This window comes from Pezoporus occidentalis, unplaced genomic scaffold (assembly GCF_034315485.1).
Source record: "Pezoporus occidentalis ecotype Australia unplaced genomic scaffold, CSIRO_AGI_Poc_V1 ctg39, whole genome shotgun sequence".
NCBI classification, from domain to species: domain Eukaryota; kingdom Metazoa; phylum Chordata; class Aves; order Psittaciformes; family Psittacidae; genus Pezoporus; species Pezoporus occidentalis.
The window spans coordinates 6,938,613-6,965,990 of NW_026915713.1; the positions used below are offsets into that span (position 1 = coordinate 6,938,613).

Here is a 27,378-nt window from a genome sequence, read left to right on the forward strand (position 1 = left end):
CCTTTCTTTATCTTTATTACAGTGATTATCTCAATCTATAGTAAGTTAAGGCACAGTGGTGAACTTCTTTCGCACTTCCTGCACTTATGCTCTGCATTGCTCAGGGTGCAGATGCTGAATGTACTTATATGCTAATTCAGAACTTCTGGTCCCCTTAAGAAAAGCTAAATAAAGTTTGAAAGGGGGAGGGAGGGGGAACATTTCTTCAGTAAATGAATGCAGCATTTTTTAGGTCAGACCCTCATTAGTGGAAATCAATGTATCATCATTGACTTCCATGGAGCTATGGCAAATTACATCAGCTTAGAGTCTACATGCAGTGATGATATTTGCATTTGTTGAGGCTTTGAACAAGATCTGTAGAGCTTTCATATGGAATAGATTTGTTTCACTGGGAGTTCTTATATTCTCTTTTTGGAGTGTTTGAAATTTGCGGGTTTTCAGATTTTCAATAGTGCTAGAAAATATCATATTACTTATTCTGATGGGATTTCTTAATTAGCAATGTTGAGCAGGAATTGTTTTGGATGTAGTGTGAACTGCTGCACCGCTGTTCACTTTGCACATTTTAAAATTAATCTGTTTGATCAAAAGTGTTCCTGTAGAAATTAACTAAATGATGGCAGCTGTTACACCTGAGTTCTTGAACCTGAAAGTTTGTCTGTGCGCGCACTCATTTGAGAAGCTGTAGTAGTTTAAACCCAGCCAGTAACTCAGCACCACACAGCCGTTCGCTCACCCTTCTCCTTCCCCCCACACCAGGGGTACAATGAGGAGGAAAATCAGAAGAATGCAAGCCCCACAGGTTGAGATAAGGACAGTTTAATATCTAATATACAAGATAATAGTAGTAATAATAATAACAACAACAATAATAATGATGGGAATAACAAGGAGAGACATATTAAACTAAAAGGGAAAGGGAAAAAAAAGAACAATAAGCACAAGTGATGCACAGTACAATTGCTCATCACCCACTGACTGATACACAGCCTGAACTGAGCAATGATAGGTCCCTTTCAGGTAACTCCCCCTAGTTTATATATCAAGCATGATGTGCTGTGATATGGAATCCCCATTTGGCTGGTTTGGGTTTGTCCTGTCTCTTTTCCCTCCTGACTTCTTGTGTCCCTCTACGCTGGCAGAGCATGAGAGACTGAAAAGTCCTTGATTAGGCTGAGAATTACTTAGCAACAACTAAAACATTGGTGTGTTATCAGCATTGTTCTCAGACTGAAGCCAGAACACAGCACTGCACCAGCTACTGGGAGGAAAATTAACTCTACCCCAGACAAAACCAGGACAGAAATATAATTAATATGCATAAATATATTTGCAAATAAGATTATTATTTTACCTTTCTGCAAAGCCTCTTTGAAAGTTAAAAATTTTGATCCCTAAAAATAAGGAAAATGTTTCTCCTAAATTGCTTTCTTTTTTTTTTTTTTTTTTTTTTTTTACTAGCCCTAATTTTAAGCTTATTTGATGGCAAACCATCATTGTCCATATGAGTCACCATGGGGCTTATAACCTGTGGGCAAGCTTCAGAAAAACACAGGCAGATTCTTCAGAAAAACACAAGCAGAGTTTCAGAAAAACACAAGTGGAGGTTACATGCATGCTGTGACAGCAGCAAGCCCAAAGGCACAGATTTCTATTCTGGAGAAATAAGGTGTAGGTCCTTTGAATTGTCTGTCCCACAATTGTCTGGTCTCTAGAGAAGAGTATGAAAAAAAGGAGTAGCACTTTCTGGACACGAATCTTCTCAGACATTGATTTAAGAATGATTCCTTCTGTGTACCCCTGGAAGTAGTCCTTCTAAATGAAATAAACTTGGTAAATTAAACCATTTTCTCAGACATCCATCAGTTCCTGCTGGCACTGAGACCTCAGGGCAGGGTTTGAGGACACAGCTGCAAATATGTCTGTACTAGCCAGTGCTTAATTCAGCTTTGCCTGTTGCTTTTCCCATTGCCTTTATCTTGATCCTTCAAAAAAAACAGAGGTAGAAGAGGAATATTCGCTGAAGGTCAGTAGTGTTACTTTAGCCTGAGTGAAAGAGAGCATAAGAAACACAGTTGACATTAGCCTTTTGGTAGCCTCACACAACTATTTCCATTTTCTGGCATCCAGCTGCCTCTGACATCCGCTGTAGTCTCTGCTGCTGTGTGCAGAGTGAGCCTTAGGATCTGGGGAATAGCCTTTGATGATCTTTTTGGGTCACAGGTTGTGACAGATCAACCCAATCTGCCAATAAGCCAGCATTATATATGCTGTGTATAATGCAAAATTTACCTAAGGAGGAATTCTGAGAAAACAAGAGTTCTCTCTCCATAAGCACCGGCTTTGAAAAGATGGTGTTTTGCTGATGGATATTTTGTTTCATGCTTTTTCCAGTGTTACCAGTGCTCTTAATTTGACTGTAATGATATTTTGTGGTCTGGAAAGCCCCGAGTCAGGTCAGCACATAAGAACCTCATTTTTCATTGAAGTATGAATTAAAATAGGCCTCATGTTGTAGGAAAAATCAAACATAGAAAACGTGCCCTGATTGCACAGGGAAAGCTTGGCCACCAGGAAAGGTTACAAAATGATGCCTCTTATCACAAGTGTGATAGGTGTGTGTGGAGAAAATCCTTTTTTCTTATTTTAACTCAAAGGAGGATTTTCAGCTGCAGATATTTTTTTTTTTTTGTGTGCTACATCAGTGGTGAGGACTCCTAAGAAAAATTTATTCTGCATGTCTTTAAAGCTTCTGGGTAGAATAGCTCCCAGAATGTGGAGCTAAATCAGTGCTCTTCATGTCCAGCCTGCTATACTAGGATGAGAGGCTAGCAGAGTTTCTGCTTAACTTCTTTCACACTATTTGCAAGCTCTCTGTGCAAAGTATTCATATTAATTTAAGTGAAAGTCTTTTGCTGGGAAAGGCCAGGTAGGGCTGCCTTTAAGGCTTCTTGACTCCATCATGTAACTCGTCATTTTATAGATGCATTCAGAGATGTTATGGGGGCAGACTACAGCTGAAAGAGCAGATCTGCTGGCCAAGCTCTATGGCTAAACAAACTTTCTATGCATCCAGAGAATTTCCACCACTCTTTTGAACAGCCTGCTGAAACATTATCACAAGTGGCATTATTTAAAGAAGAGATTCAAAGCAGCTCTGCGGAGAAGAACTTGGGGGTGTTGGTTGATGAGAAAATGAACATGAGCTGGTAGTGTGCGCTTGCAGCCCAGAAAGCCAACCGTATCCTGGGCTGCATCAAAAGGAGCATGACCAGCAGGTCGAAGGAGGTGATCCTGCCCCTCTACTCTGCTCGTGTGTGACCTCACCTGGAGTGTTGTGTGCAGTTCTGGTGTCCTCAACATAAAAAGGACATGGAACTGTTGGAACAAGTCCAGAGGAGGGCCACGAGGATGATCAGGGGACTGGAGCACCTCCCATATGAAGACAGGCTGAGGAAGTTGGGGCTGTTCAGCCTGGAGAAGAGAAGGCTGCGTGGAGACCTCCTAGCAGCCTTCCGGTATCTGAAGGGGGGCTATAGGGATCTGGGGAGGGACTCTTCATTAGGGACTGTAGTGATAGGACAAGGGGTAACAGGTTAAAACTTAAACAGGGGAAGTTTAGATTGGATATAAGGAGGAAATTCTTTCCTGTTAGGGTGGTGAGGCACTGGAATGGGTTGCCCAGGGAGGCTGTGAATGCTCCATCCCTGGCAGTGTTCAAGTCCAGGTTGGACGAGGCCTTGGGTGATATGATTTAGCATGAGGTGCCCCTGCCCATGGCAGGGGGGTTGGAACTAGATGATCTTAAGGTCCTTTCCAACCCTAACTATTCTATGATTCTATGATTATTTCAACATGTTTACAGCTTCTGCTTATTTTAAGTTCTTGTGTTGCTCTTACCACCCCAGGCCTGAGCACCCTAAATACACACGCTTAATTTCCCAGGCTGACATGCATGAGAAGTTATGTGCTCACTTGCTAATGTTAATTGGCTTCTAAAAAAAAAAAAAAAAACCCAAACAAAAAGTTCTTCAGTTAGTACTGGTCTTGATATGTTGAACAGAAATAGAGAGGAAATTATTCACCAAAATGAAAAAAAAAGTCTTTTCAAGCATTCATCTTCTTTTCTCAGTGAAGCAGCTTCTGTCACTCACTTGCCTATCCTTGACAATCTTCATTTATCACATACCTCTTTTTTGGTTATTTTCCCCATCCTTTCTATCAGTTTCAGCTGATGAAACACCGCAAGACAAACATAGCAATTCTTGGTGGTCTGTTCTTCTGGTTTTTACAAGAGCTGGTAAAAATGTGCATAGAAGTGACACAGAAAGTGAGAGCCACTTAAAGTGACCCTGGTTTTGTTTCAATTGCTTTCTCAGTTTATAATGAACATTGCCCCCCTTTTTTGAAGAAAGATTTATTTATTTTTTATACATGTAAAGCCAAACATCAGCGTTAACTCTGTATTTTGCTGGATTGATGTTCTCATTCTTCCAGGTAACCACAAAGAGCAGCAGATCTCCTTAAAAAGATTGTAATTAGTATTTATTTATTTTTTTCCTCATGAAAAAAAGTTGGTACATTGAAGCTGTTTGATCAGTGTTTGGGCTTTTTTTTCTTTGTAGTCTTGAGTAAATATGACCATAGGGAGCAAGTATCTTATCCCAATAGGCCTGATGCTGATGTCTTCTGTGCCAAAGTAAATCAAGAATAATTTTACCAATGTCAGGACAGCCACATCAGTAAAAGTCTAGAGGGAGTATGGAATATGTCACAGTATCTCTGTAAAGAATAATGAAAGATTGCAGTGGGAATTGTTGTGCCTGTGTATATCTCTGCAGGAAATCAGTAGAATTTGGTATTTTAGATGGTTGAATAAAAGAACCAATAAAAGAACTATTCTAGTTTTAATTAATCAAGGCTGAGTTAATTACTCTGACACGTGACTGGAGAACACTGTGAAACTTTAGCCCTGTCATCTGAGACTGGACTTGAATACCTCTGCTCTGGAAAGCAAGAATGCTTTTCAAATCTGCTGTTAATATGATAATAGTTGGCAGCATTTGGGCAGGGTGGGAAGTGAAATAAAATCAAATTGGAAACAAAGACTGCTGCTCTGTCTCAAACGTGGCTGTTATGTGGTGTAGAACAATTCTTTCTGTGTGTGTTTGTGAAGGAAACCAGGAAACAGAGATAATTTTGTTACTACAGGCAACTTTTTTGCATTCCTCATGGCTGACAGCGTCTGCTCACAGCAGAGAGATGATTTCTGAAAAAGTGGCCATTTTGACTGTTTAAACAACTGACTGGGTAGGGATAGGGTGTTTTTATGGGCTGTACAGATAGATACACAGTGCATCCATACCCACAGCATTGCCTCATGCACCTGGCAGCTGTCCCTTGGAGTGCCCATGGAAAACCGGTTTCCCAACCAGCTGCAGGCATTGCAAGCTGCTACTCAACAACCATGAGAGTGGAGGGGTCTGTAAGCAACACAATGAGATCAAAGGATGCTTCCTTTGAGGGATGGGGGTTAAACCAGATCCCAGGAGGTTCAGTACAGGATTAAATTTTTTTCCACTGGCTGCCTGGAAACATACGGAAACCCCTCGCGTTGAGATGTGAAACTTCTGAAAACACAGATGGAACAAATAAGCTGTCCAGTCAGAGAAAATAGAACTGGAAAATAATAATTCATCTAATTTATATGTTTGTCAGCTTAAGGAGAGAAGGTGGTCAACGAAAGGCATTTAACCTATTTCATAATTGGCCTTTGCTTCATTCCCAAATGAGTAAAAAAACTTACTTTAATGGGCAAAGGTAGTGAAAAGATAAGCCATTGTGATACTTAGTTTGAAAGTGTATTTACTGCTCTCTGCAGTCTGTGCATCTTTGTAAGTCAGCTCAGGTCTGTGAGATTGTTTGCATGAGGGTGCACTTCTGGGAAGCTGATGGGGCTGAGACTCTTTGGGTCACATGCATATGATCTGGTTTGGGATTCAGAGTACTGCTGTGTGGCTTCCACTCTAAAAGATAAAAAACACTTTCCTCATAGTAATACCCAGAATTCTGTGGGAAGTGGGTCTGCAAGCAGTGTTTGATCTATCATAGCAGCCAGGACTTCTGCTCAGCAGAGTCACCTGGTGGGGTAAGTGGCCTGCGGGCGCCACTTGTCCAACTCCTGCTGGAAGCAAGCCAGTCACGTAGCATGTAACTCAACCTCATCCTATGGAGTTTTGGGTGTCTCCAAGGACAGAGATTCCACAACCTCTCTGGACAGCCTGCTTCAGCTGATGGCCTTCATGGTGAAAATTTTCTTCTTTTTATTTGGCCAGAATTTCCTGTGCTGCATGTTGTGGCCAGTGCGTCTCGCCCTCCCATTGTACATCTTTGAGGAGAGCCTTTTCCACACCCTCTTCTTATGTGACTGCAGACCCCATCAAGGTCTCTCATTAGACTTCCCATCTTAAGGCTGAAAAACCCAGTTCTCTCATCCTTACCTTGTGTGCCCTATGATCCAGTAATGGGTCTTCTGGTGTTCTATCCTGCCTCTTTTTAAAAACTTCAGGTAACTGAAATATTTGGAAGCTGTGGTTAAAGGGTAGGACACCACACCAAACATACAGTTACCCTCACACTGCCTAACGTTAAAATAAAGGAAAGCTTTCCTGTGAGCTTTCCTGTGGACTTGAGCCCATGGATTAGGAGACACAGAGCACCTATGGCATAGCAGTGAAGAATCCCCTGTGGTGTTTTTTTCAGCTGTGCTTTCCCACTTACAGATTGTATCAGGCACTACATTGTAAGATTTAGTAAGTAGCTCTGGAGAAGTGGAGCAGCTGATATTCACATGTATTCTGGTTTTGAAGTGATAAACTTCTGTAGCACTTAATCATAATGTATGCTGATTTACCCTATTCCTTTCATCCAAAAATAGTGTTATGAGTACATGTATTTAAATACATGTGAACATAGAAATACATATATTATGAGAAATATTTTCATAGCAAATGTCTCTTTTTTAAATATAGACACTTTAACAGCATTCATGAAATCTCTGGACAGGGTTGTCAGTTTGCAGTGTGCTGATGAGCATGTGTGAGTTTCACTGGCACTCCTCATCTTCACACTGTCACACAAAGCTGACAAGGGTCAGTATGTGCTGCTGCCTTCCCTTCCCAGTAGGCATGGTGCACCCCAGCTGCCACGGCTATGACATGACTGGTGTCACAGTTCCATCCACTCCTTGTATCCCTTTGCACTGTTTCTCATGTTAGTGTGATAGGAAAGCATCTCTCTGCACAGGGCATGGATGCTAGGTCACTGGCTGTTCCTTTTTCTGATTCTCATAGAAAACAGATTTCCTGCTAAGAAAATTCATGTTGGCCTTGTGTCTGAAGGGGGATCTCCCCCTTGAGAGAAAGTTCACTATTTATTTCATCCAAGAACTAGTGATTTCCTCATAAAACTGACCAATATCTGTAGATCAAGTGCCAGAGCTTCAGCTGCTGTAACTGGCTGCACAGTTGTGCTAATGTGCTGAATTTACATTAGCAGAGAGCTCCTCTTGTTTCAGATAGCAATTTGTATTGAATAGCTCTTGCAGAGTTGGTCCACAAGAGCCCACATAAATTGTACATGCTACGTATGCATTGCATATATGGTGTTTAATATGGAATATGTTGGATTACAGGTATATACATGCTCTTTTGTGGTACTTTAAATAGTACTCATATAAATGAGGTTTGGGCTGTTGTAAATACCACTGTTGAAGGGTACTTTGAGGACGTTTGTTCATGATTACTTTATTCTTGTTTTTATTATTCAACTATTGCCTCAAGAAATTTACTGCACGTTTTACACTTTTTTTTTTATATATAATTTAATTTTACTCTGGAATTTTTTCTTACTTGTAACTTTCATAGTGCAGACATACTGCACTAGGTTTACACCATCATACCACATGACTCTCGTGGAATTCTGATGTCACTTTTGCGTGACAGCTAAAACAGAGAAACAGAAGGTTTGTACTTATTTTGAAATTTGGACACACTAGTACTGTGTGTTTACCATCCTCTATTACACACTGATGCCAATAGTCCAAGTCATGTTTTATTACATTAAAATTTGGGTTCAAAAGGAGAAGTATCTTTTCAAAAAAGTAGGTTTCTGGTATTCAGCTTTTTGGTGGCAAATTAGTGAGCTGCTTGAAATTAATTCCATCATGCATCCAAAATTTAACTTGAAGCTGAAAATCTGGTAATGAGCACAGTGGTGTGGTGGTCATGATGACATGTCCTGGCTTCACATGTCTCTAAAGCATTTTGAATAACTGAATAGGCAATATGTGGCATGTCAAAATTTGTGAGAATGGAGGATTGTTTCCCTGAAGGTAATTGCACTTCATACGTATGTGACAGATGGCAGAAGCAATCTATAGAAATCCCTCCCAGATTTCATTAAGGATTTCTAGACTATGTGTGGTCAGCTTTGCAGGTCTCTGCTGGAGGGTTTTCCAGTGCTACTGCCCCAAGGCATGCAGTCAGAAATGCTTACCCCAGAGATACAGACACTAGCAGTTCTGGCTTCTAAGAAGTTGGGGAAGTCTGATTGTCAAGGTTGGACAGATGCCATGGGCTCAGAAACTTTTTATTATTTTGAAAATTATTTTCATGGAGCAGAGGGAAGTCAAGAGGTAAAAAATCTGTGTGAGAATTCCATGTATTTCAGGTTTGTTTGGGTTTGTTTTTTTGTTTTTCTTCATCTGTCCCCAGTCACATAATTATGGCCCTCTTTATGTGTTTTTATGGCATTCATGGCAAATTCATTGGTTTTGTAGGAACCAGCTGTGACTGTGACTTGTACCTGCCAGAGCAGCACTGACACTTGCTGCCAGGACAGCATCTTCACTGCCATGGAAGCAGATATAGCTGCTCTTTGTGCTGTTTTCAGCACAGCACAGCAGTGCCGAGAAGGAAATGTAGCCAGTTGGCTGCTTCTTATTTACTTTAACTTTTACATATGTTTCAGTAAAAATACTAGATGGGAAATGCTTTGGAAGGGCATACATTAACTATTATATTATTAAATTATAGTATCTGGATGTGGGCTCAAAATAGCAGTAAAACCAAACACAGAATTGTTACTTAGTCTGAATGACCTTTGGTGTTTAGACTTACCTCAGGTACTTACCACTGCAAAAGATCACAATGATAAGTGAAAGAGAAGGAAAAGCATTTACCCTTTGAAATTTAGTACCTTCTGTCTCACTCTGTTGAAGCAGCAAGTATGATTCAGCTGCCATGGTTTAATCTAACTTATTTTATTTTATATTGCAATGGACTAGGTGTATGCCCATGACCATTTTTTGTGTATTATTTGAGGAAGAGTAGCTTTCATGTAAGAATAAAGAGGAACTCACTTCTTAAAATGCAGAAGTGTTCATTTGCTGATTTCTGAACTTAAAAAAAAAATAAAAATTCCTATTTTTTCTTAAATTCTGCCTTCAGAATCAGCTTGTCTTTTCAGCTGTTTTTGTAAGTTTTTTTGCAGAGTGCTTTCTGTACTTGAAACATACAAAACAAATGTGTCTAGAAGATTCACAGAAGGAAACAAGTAAACCAGCTCAAGTCCATTGTTAAAAAAAACAAACATAATTTCAACAGATCTTATTTATTGATGTGCCTCGACTTACAATTTTAAATGGTTGGGGTCCACAGTACTGGGCACTTGTGTAGCCATACAGCTGTGCAGTGTCTAGCTGCCTTTGGTAGGAAGAGAAACCAGTTCAGCCTGGAACATTGCAAACCTTTATGCAGTGCAGGTGACTTCTCTTGAATAGTTTCTAATGCAAGACAATATCCTTTGCTTTGAATTCAATGAGCTTTTGAAATGCTTTTAAGTCATCAAGTGGCTGAGTAAGGGTTTTCCTCTCTTAATTGAGAGGAATGATATATCTGCATCAATTGGTTATTCCTTGATTGTTTAGTCCTGCTGTCCTCCTGTCTTTCTACTAAGTGAATGGAGGAAGGGCAGAACATGTATCATAAGGACATGTGGGAGCATATGAGGGCCGCAGCTGGCTCGGTTACAGTCAAACAACTGTGTGGGACAAGAGATGTCAAGCCTGGCAAGGTCTATTCCCTCTCGTCTACGGGGAGTGATGTCCACTGAATCTATGACCAGCGTTATGCCCAGGACCAGCTTGTTTTAAAAGGGAGCCTACAAGCAAACATAAGGCAAGTGGGAACAAAGGACTAGGACCTAGCAGCAATTCAAGGACCAGAACAGTAGCTGAGGTTTTGCATGCAGGAACTGCTTGGTTCCCTAAAAATTATTCTTCTCCATTTATAAAGCCCCTGGATATGTCTGAGTGTATCTAGCTTATAAAGAAAGCAGCTAAAAGGCTTTTTGTGCAAAAAAAAAAAAAAAAGACTGGTTAATAGTGTTGACATTAACACTAGCACCCTTACAAGAAGAGAAGTCAGTCTATTAAAAGGAATCCTACTCTGGGAAAGAACTATAAGTGATCCTTTTGTCCTTTTGTCAGGCATAGAGACTCATATGGATCCTTGGCATGAAGTCTGAAAGGACACATTGGCCAAAGAATCTAGTCTTAAGCAGAGCGGGTAAATGGACATCAAACGGACAGTGACTAAACAAAAATCTGTAGTGTTCTCATTAGCACAAAAAAAAAGAAAGAGTTCAATTAGAAATCAAATAAGAAGGAAAAAAATCATGTTACTCCACTTAACTCGATTTTTCACTTCATATGTATTCATTTCAATGGCTTACCTTAAATAAATTGATGACATTTGTCATCATAATATACAATTACATCTATTGATATTTGCATATATTCCATGTTGAGTTGTGGCTTTTATTGGTAAATCTGTCATTCCTGAAACTTATTGTTTATAATCAATATGAGATTTCATCAAATAACAGAAGAGAATTCCTATCTATTGCTAAGTTTGAAAACAATCTGTTCCTGGCAGAATATGTGCATTCATTTAAACTGAACGGTATCCATTTTATAAATAACTGCATACTGTCAACACATTACTGACTAGTCTCCTTAAGCCTGATGGGAAAACAGTCCATTCTGCTATTACAGAATGCCTATAAGATGATAAGACTTTCAGCAACATTATTCTTAGGAAGCTTAAGTACTGCTCTGGAAAATTTTAAGTTGTTTAACCTATGTAATACACGTGTAAGAAAAAGATGACATGTATATATGCAGCTTTCCTCCAAAAGCATTTTCAAATCTCCCTGTTTCTCTAAAACCTCAAAGGTAGCAAAGATTGTCAAAGCACAGCCCTAAGAATACGTTTTATTTTCCTTGTGATCAACTTTGCAAAAAATCCTGTAACTCAGAGCATGACTTGTTTCTAATATGTCAAGAGCCCTTGACAGCTCCCTCTTAAGGAGTTTATCACATTTGCTTCCCTTATTGTCTGTGTGGCACATATGAGTGATGACAAACACTCTTTGAATCTAATGGTGGAATCTATAAATGTCACAGATATCAAAAGAATCAGACCCTTCTGATTTCCAAAGTCCCATTCACACATCTGAGAGAGGAGTTCATTTCTCTTCTTCATGTGACTATTAGTCCCATTTCCAGGGAGAGCTTGTATACGTGCAGAGAGGTTTCGTAGGGTTTGTTTGTTTTCTGGAGCCAACTTATTAGTTTTCAAAGATACTGTTCATGATACTGGCATGATTTCACAGAGCAGTAGTTGAGATGTTTTATTAGTTATTTCAGCTGAACGTTTACTCTATGCAACTGAGTTATCAAAAGAGGGCTTTTGGGACATTATCAGTTCGGTCTAATGTATGAGCTCAAATTATTGTATCATTATAATACGCTGCTTGGTATATTTTGCCATTGATTTGCTTACATTTTTTTAAATTGCTCAGTCAGACACTATTTATCTGATAAATTATTAACACATAAATGTTTCTGATGGAAAAACAAATAATTCATCATGGTAAATCATATACTATACAGGCAAAAGCAGTCAGAAATAAACTGCTCTCAAAGTAAGTAAGTAGTTTGCGTATTGCAATGGAAATTATGTAGTGAAATAAACACTTAACTGCAAAGAAAGGATGGCTGTTATTTTCTGAGACTTATGCCCAGTTATGCAGTTTCTGCATTGTACATTTCTACACTGGTGCATCAAACCTCCAATAAAATTTAGTTTTATGTGTGCTCTTGTTAGATTCTGGTCATACTGTAAGGTGCTCAAACCAGTCATTCTTTGTGATATTTCTGTACAAATCTTTTGATTTAATTCTGTTTCTCCACTCAGAAGTATTTTTTCCTGAATAACGGAATAATTACAGAGTTAATGTCTTTTGGCAGGTCACATTGGCATTGATGATTTTGCGGGCTTAACTGTATTCCAAATTCCATAGGGCTTAATTTACATTGAAAGAAAGTAGATACGTTCATGCTGAAAGCTAAAAACTGTAGTACAGGCTTTGCAATTAAATAGCCTATTCACTTTAGTGTCTGTGTCCCATTTCTTCAATATGGAAGCATAGATAGATTATAAACAAACAAACAGAAAAAAAGAGAACAGTCAAACGATTCTCACTAAATACTATTAACATTTTCTCCAGATGGGTCTGGCATTGTTCTCAGTATAAAAGTGGTTTTTTTCAGTGATTTACAAATGGCTGTAAAATACATTTCTGGGCAATGTCAAGTGTATAAGGGAGCAGAGTAACAGTAGTGAGGATAGCTTATCACCTCTTGACAGTGTAGATCTAACATTTTTTTCCTGTAGCCCACTTAATATACATGTAATTAGCAGTTTTCTGTTCTTGGGGTTGCTTTCATTTAGCTTTTACTATTGTGAAATGCATTTGGTGTGATTTTCCCTTCCCTTCCCCCCCTAACCTGCACTCCCCATTCCAGGCTGCCAATGTTTACAAGACAGACACAGTACTTGCAAAAACTTCAGCTGGCAAGTACTACCACTCATGCCCTACTGCACAAAATTTCTTTTCAATCTTAAAGAGGGAAGCTGGGTGTTTTATCATTGGGTTTTTTTTTCAGATATGCAGCAAGTGCCTTCTCTTTTCATACAGGCTCAGCGACTTGTACATCATTTCAGCAGAGATGTCTGATCTTTCCATCTGTATACCTGGAGTTGCTTTATCCCTTGAGTGGTCTTCTCAGTAACCACTAAAGGCTCCTTGAGACTGAGCACGAGAACTGATGAGTTAAATTCTTCCTGAATGTTCTTCATCAAAAGTAGATGTACTGGACTTTCTGGATGTGCCTAAGGACACAAAGGTTAGTGTATTCTTTAAAAGCCTGAATGAATTTTTAGGACTGTTTCATTTAACCATTAACAAGGCAGACTATGTTTCAGTTTATTGATTACACATAGCCACAGGTGGATAAAATGATGATTGATATCACGTATGTAGTTGAGATCGTGCTTTTAACTGCCACTGAATAAATATACTTAGTGAGCTGGTGCAGCTTAAAGCCCTATACATGACTTGTTGGACAACATGAGCAAGCTCTACCCATGCTCTGAGTTTGACTGCCATTAACCATTTTTGTGGTATTTCTTTTAAGATTGGGTTTAGTGCATTGCAATCACACTCATCTGATTTATGATTGGAAAAAAGGGAACAAGAAGAGTATTCTACTTAACTCTGTTCACAAGATGGTCCTTCTTTACAGGCAGTGGTAATGTCCAGCTGTGTGCTAAGTTCTTCTAGCTGGCACATGGGCTTCAGGGGAATGCCAAAGACATATACAACATGTTGGAAAAAATTAATTTCTTCTTAATAGCAACTATTCACTTCCTGCAAGCTGTGAAATTTCAACAAAATGTTAAATTTAATGTTACTTTAACAATATGTTTTCTCTATCCCTTGGTTTCTGTTAAAATATTACTATTACATGGTCTGAGTATTAGTCTGTCACCACAGGAAATCACCCTTGATCAGGACAATTCACTGACGTCATTTTTCTGTGGTGCAATCAAAAACGCACAAGAAACCTTTCTTGCAAACAGACACATGCTCAGAAAGGAGGTGGAATGTGTGTGGGCATATGTGCACATCAAGTCATGTCTCAAACACATAACTGACAAGGAAAGTAGCAAGACCATAAAGATACATCAGGATTTCAGCAGCAATCATAACATTATAAAAATGCTTGTAATGATTTGGATAATGCTGTGTGATGTAAAGAAGAAAACTGAACAGTCATGTAATCTTGATTTTCTATTATTGCCATCTGTTTTTCATATATTGCAAATATTCGTCAGGATTATTGCTCTATCTAGGTTTGGGGGAGGAGGAGGTAAATTTTTTTTCAGTTTTGCTCTGTCAACTTTACCTTATTTGAAATTTCCATTTTTTTAAAAAATAAATTGTTTTACAGATACAATTTGTTCTTATTAACATCTCCATAACATCTTAAAATGTTTCAGGAAACCTATTGGCTAAAACAGCATCACCTCAAACTTGATGCAATTAACTGAATTCTGCTTTCTCACTTTTGTGGAGAGAGTCTTGTAATAGCACATGAATAATAGCTTTCTAATAGATCTTTTTTCTGTCTGCTACTCTAGCTAGCATTTCTGTTTGCATTCTAAATGGCTACTCCCTTTATAAAGTAAAGAGAAGACAAAAATATCATCCCTCATCAAAAGGAACTGTTTCCCTTTGGCACCAAATGTCTATTCAAGATAGGAGAAGAGGAGAAGAAAAAATGTAGCAATGCAGTTTTGTTTCATCTAAGTTCTGTTGAAGGTACTGAGAGTTTTTGTAATTGAGTTCAGCAAGAACAAGAACATGGATATAAAAATACAGATTCCACTTAAAAGCAGAAGGTTAGAGGAGTTGCAAGATTCTGAAAAGATTTCCTTATGGAGAAGTATATTAGTTCTTTGGGGTGATCTCACTGTAAAACTTAAATATTGTCCAAGAAAGTAAAATTCATATGGGACATATATTGTAGCTTTAATCTGTAGAGTGCTGTTCATAGTACTACGTCTTTTATACATGTGTGTATACTAAGGGATGAATAGCTCATAGATTTGCAAAGCTCAAATGTCAAAAGTGTTGTGAACTCCAACTCCTTGTAATGCTTGCATGTTAGTACTTCTTGGGGGATTTGTACAATATGCATTTGAGTGGACTGTTATATATATATAATATACAGGATTACAGGTTTTGCAAACTCAGTACAATTGCTGACAGAGCCTTGTTTTGTTAGGATAGGTAATTCTGGAAGATCTTATGTAGCTTTAATTTTGCTTACGGTATTGCTACTAAGCCACACATTCATTAATACCAATATATATATAAATTCGGATGAAAAATTATGCAAAAAAATGCTTTATTCTTCACTTCTGTGGATTTTATATGGCATGCTATGACAAATATTGCACGTTACTTGATAGATTGGAGAAGAAACTTTCTTAGATTAGAGAAGAAACTTTCTTTGATAAGCAATGGATATGTTCATTTAAACAGTGCAAATCACAAAGAATGAGCTAAACTAAACTAAACTAGCAAATCCAGTGGAGTTTCACCTGTCCAAATTTTCAATGATTAGTTTTGTTACTGACTGACTTTTGCAAGAACACAAGTGCAGCTAGGTTTATCCACAGGGCCTGCAGAAATTTACGTAGTAAAAGTAAGAAATTACCGGGATGTAAACGAATGATGTAAATGATGTTTATACTGAATTGAGTGCCGAGCTTATTAAGTCAAAGGAAACATTGTGCATTTAATGAAGAAGCACACCTGAAAACAAACAAAACAAAAAAAAAAAATGGCTTCTGACATGGGAATGTTTGACATGACCCCAGATTTAAAACTGATCCTGGAGATTGCCTGCTAAGGCTACGGCATACAGAATAAGTCCTGGTGGTTACAGCTTCCTCCCAGAGACTGGGAGGAGAGTCCCCTGAATTCTGCTTTTCTGTGTCTTGAGAGGTTGACTTAGTATGCAGAAAAAGATGTCTTCTGTCAGATGTATTTTGCGAGGAGGAAAAACAGAAGCAATCTATCCACCACTTCAGAAGTAGGTCAGAGCTGTGAATCCTAATCCAAAGCAACATGACTGCAAAACAGCATGAGGCACTTTAAGTTCCAGAAAAGCTAGTTGTGTTTAAGATACGTCTCTGCCCTTGTCATCACCTTTTCCTGACTCTCTGGCTCTCCTGAGAGCCATCTTTCACACAAGAGTAACCATACCTTCCTCTCAAGCATTATGCCTCATCAGCAAACTTTAAGCTATACACACCTGTCAATAGCAGCAAAGTAGGGTTTGGGCATGAATTTGATTCCTGGCTCCTGCTTATCAAACCCATCTGTCCACGTGTTCCCTAGCATGCTTTTACCCCACAATCTTACACAATGCCAGAGTTGAGTTCAAGGAGCAACATGGGGTAGGGACTATTTGCCTGAAGCAGCTAAGTATATGGCCACCTTGTTTTGGGGTGGAGAGACTGGGTCACCCCCACTCTGGGCAAGAAAATAAGCCCTGGTCTGTTTAACTTGCACATATGTGCACAGCCAAGTGTAGCAAAGCTGAAGCCTCCTCTGACTCTAGCTGTGGGGCACTGATAACCATACAAATTGCTCCATCATCTTTCTTTATCTTGAACCTTCTCACTGGTCACTAATTAAAGGACAGAGAATTTGAGGAGGATAATCTGAGCTGCCCCCTCTTCCATTTTGGACTCTCAGGAAGGATGAAATGCAAAGTATTTGCAGTATTTGTTGCTTTTACACAGTAGAACATAATTGTTCATACAACTATGGTGACCTCTAATACTTATCCGCAGGCCCTTTTCTTTCTTTTTGGTGTCATTTCTGGCTTTAATGAGATAAGAGTTTATATCAATGAAATTATGTTTTCCATGCTTGTGGGGGAAATTCATTCACTGTGTCTGCTTGCTAGTTCATGGTCCCTTGCTCATGTTTGTGCAGTATTTTCTGGATATGTTGTATATGAATTTTAGCTTACTAGCATGTTAAGCATCACATCTACCAGATGATTCTGCTGAAATATCTATATTACAATTTCTTTTGGACAAAATAAGAAACTTGTGAAGATGTTTTTTTTCAGTAATAAAGTGATGAGGGACATATAATACTAAGCTTTATCAAATAATAATTAATTAAGGTAGAAGTATAAAAACATGAATTCTTGACACTTTGTCCCTGTCAAACAGCTTTGACTATCAAAAAAGCTTTTACAAGAAGAAGTGAATGATATTATGACTTTCGCTTTCTCAATAATTTTACTCACATTAGATTTTAAAAATATTTGATGTAAGAAAATGTGGACATTTTTACTCACTTTGAAAAAAAGCATTTTAAACAGCAGGATATAATTTCAGACTATTTGCAGTCAAGAGGCCTCTGCTGAGCAAAATACTCATTCAATTTAAGAATGCAGATTATAATAATTTTCCTATCTCCCTCACAGCAGGATTCCTGCCATCGTTTTGCAAACTCACAGGTTGCAGTATTGAATGACTAGCTAACTTCAGTTCCAGGTAACACATGCTTCAAGCATATTCTCATTAGCTCAACTTAGTTATAATGCAAAGCTGCTTAGTTTCACCAAGTGAAATAGGATACACTTAAATTGCCTCATCTAATATAATACTCCTTCTTAATACATGCAAAGTGGTTTATGATGGCAGAGCTTGTAGAGCATGAAAATTGGCAGGGAAAGTAAGGTTTTTCTGACTAAAACTGGCAAAAAGAAGTCCTATTTTATATCATTTCATTTTAAAGAGGTTAAGAATGATGAAGGAGAGATTGGAGTAAGAAATAATCAGCCTAGAAAAATGTAAATTTAGTACATTAACCTTTTTAATACATCAGCTCTACCAAACAAGAAAATTATCTAGTAAAACTGTTCTTTCAGTAATGTCTTCTGCACAGCAAAATTAAATACACAGTGGATAAAATATACTGCAGTAAGAAATGATAGTTTTTATTCTATTTGTTTTATCCAGAGAGTTTTATATTCTGCAACGTTTCTATCTGCTAGTATTATTAATTCAGTTTCCTGTGGCTGTATGAATTTCCAAGGCCTTTTTAATTTCAGATATGAATAAGGAATTATTTGTTTTTTCTTCTTCCTGTAAATGCTAAGTGAATATATCCCAATCTTGTATACCTTGCAGATACAGAATCTGGTTTCAATAACACCCTGAAACAACACTGGGAAAATTGTGGTTTTTTTTCACAGTATCCTGCACCTGTATTCTAAACATAGGGCTATAAATCCTCTCCCTACATCCCTTTCCAATAGTTCCATAAAACTGTTCAGAGATTGGCTGAGCTGCTAAGTTGATACAGGCTTTGCAGATGACGCCCAAGTGCATATCTCATTTTCCACAGATGTAACCAGAGCCATCACAAAGATGTTGCACTGTTTAGAGGAAAGTGGCTCCTGGAGAAGAGCACCTGGCTGAGATTGAACTGACAATACTGGTTGAAAGACAGAAACGATCCAGACATCCAGTTGGGCAAGGTTTCTAGACGTATGCCTTTAAGCATTAGTTTGCAATGAGGCTGTTCACATCCCTGGATAAAAGCAGGGGTAAGCATGTTACTCAGTTGTGGCCCCAGAGAATGAACCAAGAACTCCTCCCACTCCAATTAAAAGCATCTTGTTCTCAAAGGTATGGTCATTTTGGATCTCTTAATATCCATGATTACTTTCTCATTTTCCACAAATGGACAGCTTCTACAAAAAAGAGTTTAAAATTTTCTCTCTCCTGAGAGAGGCATGGTGCATCTCTTCTGGTTATGCAGTGAGCTTTTAGGGTCTGCACACACACTGCAGAGTGCTTTCAGTGGAGAATTTGACTTTCAAAAGTTCTGTGCATCTGCTAAAATTAAGCGTTCTGCTCTTGGTAGAAGAAAGGTGAAAGAGGTGATTTAAACTCTGGGGACTCATACAAACAAACAAACATCCCATATCTGTGAAGCGTCAGGTTACAACAATATCAACCTATAGGAATGAATAACTGGGGGGTAGAGGAGAAAATATATGTGAAAGCTGCAAGCAAATAATATCAAATGAAAGCACACAGTCAGAGAAGCTGCATACAACACTGTAATAAGCTAGAGTCCAGTTTCAGGATGGAAGAGGTCTTCACGCCTGGTCACAAATATTAATAAAAAATTACAAGCATCTTTATGGAGGAGAAATAACTGTAAAACTGTTGGTATTCACTGCCAAAATCCTGATCATTCTCCTTGATAGCATTATCTTTGCTTTGATAACTTCCTTCAAGAGGGAGCAGAAAAAAGGCATCCTGGGGTCTCACTCATAAGGATTTCATGGGTGCAAGCAGTTTATTCCCCTGGATTTTTCTGGGGTCAGAACATGACATAAGTAAGACATGCTCCTCTAAATACTTCTCTTGTGTTTCCTCCAGTTCACATTCAAGACTAAGAAAGAATAAAATGATAACACAGGTCTTTAGCTTGCTTTTCTTACTCATGATTTCATGGTTTTGATTTTTGGTAGATAATTGTCAGAGAAATAACTATCTCAAAAGCAGTATTTGAGTCACCCTGTTCTCCATATATCTTACATAGATGAACTGGAGCACTAATCTTAATTGGTCAATCTTTGGGTCTCATAAGGGAAATACATTCCTAGAACATTTTCCTCCTGATAATTCCTTCCTTGCAGTTTCTTCACTAGCTCACCAGCTGTGCTGCTTATCACAGCTTTATTCATTTTATGAAAACTATTTAAAATGTTCTCCATCAAAAGCTGTGTAGAAAACTCAGTACATGTTTGTGAGGCACTTGTAAGAACATGTAGTTATTGGGAGGAATAAAATAAAAAATGCAAAACTACTATTCAATTGGCATGTGTACAGCCATGCTGTACTTATTGCTATCATGAATAAAGCATTTGTTTTTCTAAATTGTGTGTATATTCCTACTGGGGTACTTAGAGCTTGTTAGAGAAGGCATGGAAACAATGCAGAATTTCTACAGTTTCAGTACTCAAATCATAAGGTATAATCATAAATCCTGACTGCAGTCCGACCAGCTAAAAGGCCACAGAGGACTCCTCCAGAAATCAAGGAATTTCTTTTCCTTGACTGTTTGAGTAACCCAGCTCCTCTGAGGAGCAAACAGACAACCCATGCACTTCAGGGTCTACTTGTATTGTCCACTCCAAAAATGCGCTGTCACTGCTGGGAGCCCCAGCAGAGCTGGGGAGAGTTAACACCCTAAAACACTTTCCTGGTCAGTCTCTGCCTTCTGGAGACTCTGCAAACCAGAATGTGAGATGTGAATATTTTTGTCTTGAAGGGGTCTAATGAAACCTGATGTGATTTGATGTGTAGGGAGACTCACAGGAAATACTGCCTTAAAAGTACTTGGGGAATTTACGCTTGCTGTCTTGGTGCAGATTTTTAACTGTTACTCTTAAACCTAAATTCTCCTTCCTTTCCTAAGTCAGAATTACAGCCTGAGCTGCAAGATGTGTATACAAAAAGATGTCAAATGTTTTCTGTGCCCTTCCTCATTATTCTGCTAGAGGGTGGCATTTTCCCTCCTCTATTAATATGCTGGTATCTTGACCGAGATCAAGAAAGCTACTGTCTTAATGGGACTGACAAAGCAATCCCTTCATAGTGCTTCAAATACCTTTAAATATTTCAAATATACCAAAACTAAGTACAAATTGTTTACAAAATGTAATTACAAGTTTCTTTTTAAGTTATTAATGCAGAAGGGGAAAATATTAAAATAGTTTTCCATATTGTACTTCCTTTTACAGCCGGATGGACTGTGTGATTTTGCCACATGGTATCATACTCATACTGCTATGTGAATACCTGTTGCAGCTGCACCCTCACCTAGTCATGAGGCTTAGCATAAACAAGTCGGGTATTAGTTTTTTTAACATCTTGTACATGTAGCATTCTAAAACTGCATAAATGTGTACAATGGATAGAATTTTCTGATGTAATTTTGCTGTCTAATGTCATGTAACATGAAATTATTCTTAAGTTATATCCTTAAGAACAAAAGTCAGTGTCCTCATATATGTTCCTGGATTACTGGCATGGTCCTAGGAGGATTTAAATTGCTGAAGTATAATGCAAGCAAAATTTGGATACAGAAACCTACCAGCATGATTACAAAAATAACCCCAAATTCTTCAGTGCCCATTTAGTGTTTGAGGATTCACAAGTATCTTAGCTTGCAGGAAAGATTGTCACTTCAAATCCTGTGATCACACAACCCAGAAGCATTGCTGTATTGGCTGTGCTGTGCATTCAGCTAACTCATATTCTGAGGCAGTTCATATATCACAGGAAAGGTACCTCCAAAAACTTGGGTTCTGCACTGAAAGATTCTCAGCTGTCTCATGCTTCCTACCTGCGAACATGGGCAAGTGTTTCCTAGTTCAAATACTTAGGTTTTACTTAGATGAAAAATACTTAGATGAAAAATACTTAGATAAAAAATAGGGAACAGAGACTGAATTCTACTATTTACATCTCTCTCATTTCCAGAGGTAATTGACACCAAGTCTGCTTCCCAGCACCAAGTCATACGGAAAGTGTATTCACTAAAATACTTCACTGTTTCAATATTCACTCACTTGTGCTCATGCATTTGTATTCTTATCACAGATAAAAACTATATTCAATGGTAGATGAAAAATGTGCAAAATAAATGGGTTATGCACTTTATCCATGTTTGCTTACTGTCCCATAGCACAAAAGCTTATTTAACATTTCACATAGCTCAGCAGCTTAAATGCTGGATATTTAAAAAAAAATAAACATTTTCTACTTTTGTCCTGTTTTGCAAAATCACCCCATTTATGTTAAAAAACTTTGGTGCTTTTCAATTTCATGTTCTAAAAATGGCGTATATCTGAAGTTTATTTTCTTAATCTTATCTTAAGAAACAAAGCAAAACAAAACCAGAAAGATGGCTTTGCCCCACCTAAACAGCTATTTCTTTTATCAATTATATCAGAGATTTTAAGTCATTTTCAGAACATATTATAGCTTATATATGATCCTCTTATTCACAGTAATGCTTGGAACCTGGCAGCTCAGTCAGGTCTGAAAAATAATCTCATTTTTATAATCACTCTAAATATGCTGGAATATGTGTTTTCACTAAACAGATGACATGAAATAGTTTTCTTTTTTTCAATCAATATTCATTCCATGATAGTCGCATTACTTACAAATGACAGTGAACTAAAATAGAGGAATGCAGCATTTCCGTGCTTATAGAAACTGTGGTGGAGACTTAAGATATGCATTTGGATTGTCTCTGTTTCTGAATATCATGACTCCTTATTTAGATTATGACTACATCTCAAATGCAAGCTAAAAATAAAATAAGGAAACATTTTCCTTCCCCCCCCCCCCCCGACAAATTACATATTTCTCACAGGCCCAAACTTGAATTGTACAATCTGTTCCTTAGTCTCATTGGAGGGACTGGGGAGTTTTCCTGCCTAGAAGCATAAGCATATAGCAGAAATCTCTAAATGGAGAACTTGCTCATTTTAAGCTGATTCTGTAATCAGCAGCCCAGATCTGGATCACATTCTGGAAATGTTTATCTCTTGGCATTAATTATAGGGAGAATTTAAGGTGACTTCAGGTCCCAATTTAGGTACTTAACTAAGAAAGTCTTCACGATGAAAGGTGGATCCAGACCCTAATGTTGCCACAATCCTACTCCAGATTCTATGTGAAATCCTGGCATAGTTGAAGCTGACGGGAGTTGTGTTGTTGACCACAGGCAGCTAGAAGCTTTCTTCAGGCCTTGATTCAAAACTTGCCAGAGTGTTTAACCTTGGTAAATAAGGACATATGGAAATACTGACACAGCCTTGAAAGCTGTAACTCAAATGTGTCTGCAGTAAAATGTATCAAGCTTGTAGCTTTGACACAGGAATGGGATGATGCATAACTCAATGAATACAAGAGGTCTTTTTCTTTGAAACTCCAGACAGAAGTGCTCTCTCAGCAAAGCTTAATGATACATAAATATCTCTTTGTCACTGTCATGAATGCTTGTTTACAAACCCCACAAATAAGTGCAAATAAAGAGTGCAAATAAAAATTGACAGGTAACATTATAATTGAAGGTGCATGCATATATGCTGCAGTGTTCTTTATTTGTGCAATATTGTGTTGAGCTGTGCCAAGCACACTGAAGAAATGGAACCATTGCAATCATTTTAACAAGTTATTTGGCTGCATGCATGATGTGATTTACTTCTGGGTCTCATTAATGCATTCAGCTTTACTTGTTAACCTAGCAGAACATTATTTATTAATGAGTTCTTCATGCTTTATTAAGCCTAATGTCAAAACACCTCTGTGGGACTCTAGGCATGTTCTCTTTTTGTGATAAAGCCTTCTAAAGAAAATGAAAAATTATGCAGCAAAGCTGCAGATAAAACCCAATAGATATCAGTTCAATTACTCTTGATCCTGGCAGATGATGTTTCTGAATATTTGTGAAAGCATAGCATCTGATTGTGTGCTGGCTTAAATTAAAGCATTCTGCAATCTCAAATGAGTGTAATTAGGGCTCCTTAGAAACCTAACAAGGCTACTGTGGTGTCCAAAGCTGAGTGGAGTGCTCAGATGGCAAAAACTGACAAGTTCACCATGGAAGTAGAATTAATGCTTTTTTCTATGAACTGATATTTTGTAACAGAGGGGGAGTCTTCTTCATGGGAACATTAGAATGATTCAAAGTAGTAACAGGGTGAATTATATGTGATTATTCTGTAATTTGAGAGGACTTCTATGCCTCAGGAAACTAATACTGGAGTTTAACAAACTTTTCATCCTCGATCTGACTGGCTGTCTTTGTTTTTCTGAAGGCAGAGTTTCATTATATGTTTTAGTGGAGAGTAGAAATGAGATGCAGAGCCTTACTTTTACTCACAATTCAACACACTAGCCTACATTTATGTATCAAATAAATGAGGTAGCAAAATCTGACCAAAAATACAGGCCATAAATATTGGCTCACTCTGCAACTCTAGCAACAGAAATCTATGGAGAAAACTTCCTGGAGGAAGTTGCAGATAGATGATTTGGACACTGCATAATCACTACTGCTTTATTTCCTATTTTCTGTTTATAATTACTACCAGTTATGAATATTTAATGTAAGCTTGTTTTGAGATTTTCCTTTTCTTTCATCTTGCTACTTTCATCGTCTTTCACAGCATCTGAGAGATCAATGTAAGGCAATGGGAGGGTAGGGGAGCATACCATATAGTTACCATATCACAGCAAACGTAGATAACTGGGGGGAAAGATCCTCAGCTGGTGCCTGTGACAGATCTCCCTGTTTTGGTAGAAGATGGCTGGTTACAGGCTGTCACACTGAGACCTTTTGGCTTAGAGGTTTTGGTAACATAAACCAAAGAGTGCCAGCTCTCCCACCCCCCGCTGTAGTGCTTTCTCCTACTTTCTGCCAAGGAGCCACTGGAGCCTGGTTTGCCTCTTTCCAAGTGGGTGCCTACTCATGAGAGAAAGAGTCCTGCTTGTCTGGTGCATGTTTCTTGTCTGGCACTAGCTATAAAAATGTGAAATAAGCCAGGGATGGTGGAAGAGGTCTCTGCTGTTTCTCTTCTGGTTGTCTTTTGTGATAAATAATTGACCTTGCTACAGATGTTAGTCTTTAAATCCCAATGGGAGGGAAGAACCCCCTGCTAGCCCAGGAAAAAAATCTAAAATAACAAAGACCCAGGACCAAAATTTAAGCCACATCCTTTCCATTGATGCTTCCTATTATTTCGTTTGGTTAACTGCAAGGGGTTTCTCCTACAGGGTTTGGGGTCTTTTTCCCCCATGTTCAGCTACCACAGTTCTTACTGATTTTCCTCTTCCTGATCTTCCTCATGCATTGCCTACATTATATACACAAGACAGAGCGTAGAAAATGAAGGGGTGTAAAGCATGGCATTGCAGTACTGTGCCCATCTGCCTGCTCTGGATCTGTCTCAAGAAGTCTTGGACTGTACAAGTAACTTGGCTTCCTGAGAGCTGTAAGGCAATGCAGGCTGGTCACCAGCCTACTGCAGTTGCAGGCACTGTTGCTTTAATTGCTCTATTTGCTAGTTTTACACTGTTGTTTGTGTATGCTCAGAGACTTACAGATTGAGAAGAAGCTGTCACATGGAACCCTTTATATATATATATTTTTTTTTCTTTCTGTGTAAAAAAGATGTTTATAAAATTGTATTTGTTTCACAAACAGCTAAACATAAATTGTCACTAAGACTTAACTGGAGTCCAGAAACTCAGCAGTAACTTGTGTTAGACCAAAGGGAATCTGTTGAGAGCTTGTTAGGTTTCTCTAGACTACGAGGGAGGCAAGCAAGTCTGCCTTGTACAGCATTCCCAATGGGACACAATTAAAAATCATACTGTTCAGGAACTACTTTATATGCTTTTGTTTTTAATAAAGCCCTTTGAGACCAGCAGCAGTGTGTAATATTCATCCTGCTTTTAGTCTGTGTAGGGTCTTCATGCTGCTCATTGAGAGTCTACAACGCTTCTTCTCGATTGTTTGGTGTCTAATGAGCAAAGTCATCATTAAATAGAAGGTCACTTGTTTCTTTACACAACCTCAGTAGAAACACAGCATGAAGAAATGCTGTTTTATTTATTTGATTTCCACATTCACAATTCCAGCTGATTATTGTGATTTTGTGATATGCACATTCCTGTGACCACATAATTTCTTCAAAATGTAAGTTGTCTATTTACAACTTGAGCTGGTTCAGGCGGTGGTGTACATCTTTTACTGAGGATAGCAGAGCCATGGTAAGCCTCGCTGGCCTCAGCCATGAGCTGATTTTGGTACAGACAGTCACTGACATTAATGCCTGGTGGACTGTCACATCTCCCTGTACCATGCATGTGAGAGAGCTCGCTGGGAATGGTGAGGCATGATCTTGCCTGTGGTGGTGTTCAGAGGAACCTGCTTGCTATGGAAGAAACCATTAGCTGAGACAGGACTCTGGTAAAACTGGGGTTCAGCCCACCCCTGTGAGCTTGCAGAGATGAGGGCACAAAACCCCTTATGTCTTAAATTGGTACAATTTCGTGACATTTGTGCTGGAAATCGGAAAGAGAGTAAATATGCTCAAAGAAGCTGGGTTCTGTGCAGTATAGTCATGAGGAAATTTTGCTTAGTCATGAAATTTTTACCCTTTGTTGTATAGAGGAGCAGCCCATCATTCTCTATCAAATAGTAAAATATGACCTATTACATATGCAGTAATGAGGAGGGAGAAACTGCCCAATCATGTAAAATTAATGCTTTAATGATTGTACTTCTGCTTTGTTTTGCTTACATTTGGGAGAAAAGCATATTTGAAAGCTCTGCCTTCAATTACTGCTGCTCCAGGCTATTTATGCTGTTGTAGCAGTTCCGATAAACCCACAGTAGAGAATCACCTTTACTGTTGATGGCGCATTTGCTGGTATTTTTGCAACAGTGCAGTAATGTCTTTATTGTGTAGTGCTGTATTTTAATAGTCAATTAAAACTCCCATTGAACTGACAAAATGGACTTAGGAACTTCTGAAAACTATTTGGCTGAAAGTACTCATGAGACTGTTCTGGTAATCACTGCCATATTCAAATGACTCAAAAGCCTCACCTTATCACAACAGGAAAAGTAGTGAGACAAGAGAAAACATATTTTTATAAAAGAAGCCTATTGTTGAATTAAGTTTCATCGCTGTGTCTTGCCCATGTCTCCTCTTTTTTTTTAATTTGTCCTCCAGCACCACCATGTCTCTTCTGCCTTTTGTCCATTTTCCCAACTCCATTCCACGTTGCCTCTCTTTTTTCTCCCCATTTTCCTCTCTTTCTTATGTTATCTAATAATAACAAATGGTGCAGTGCCTTTGTGATAAGAATGGGAAGGTGATGAATAGTTCTGTAGCCAGATTTCAGGGGCTTCACACAGAGTTTGTGTAATTTTATTCTTTTCATAACGAATGTGTTTACAGCCTGGAGGTTAAGATGAATGAAAGTAACAAAGAGTACATAAGATAAACTCTGTATGAGTAAATACACTGGTAACAGGGAATGGGGCTTCCAAACACATGAGTCTTTCCAATTCATCCATTGCTCATTTCTGCCATCCCTGCAATGTTATCTTCAGTCCCATGATACTTGATGGGTTTCTTAACACTCCAGCTGCTGGAACTGCTTATTGCATGAAGACTTGCTTTCACTCAGTGAACCTCTCAATTGTCCCAGTTTCATTAGAGGATTTTTTTTTTTCCCAGATGTCATCGGTAGATATCTTTTAACA

At 38.4% G+C, this 27,378-nt stretch overlaps 1 protein-coding gene across 4 annotated transcripts in view; it reads left to right on the forward strand.

The window, feature by feature from the left end:
- The window catches only part of HS3ST5 (heparan sulfate-glucosamine 3-sulfotransferase 5), a 208,906-nt gene that overhangs the window by 97,706 nt on the left and 83,822 nt on the right, over positions 1-27,378 (forward strand). For all 4 annotated transcript variants that reach the window (XM_062632480.1, XM_062632479.1, XM_062632478.1 and 1 more), the window contains one exon: positions 13,108-13,315. The gene's annotated coding sequence lies outside the window, so the exon portion shown is untranslated. The remainder of the gene's footprint in view (positions 1-13,107; positions 13,316-27,378) is intronic.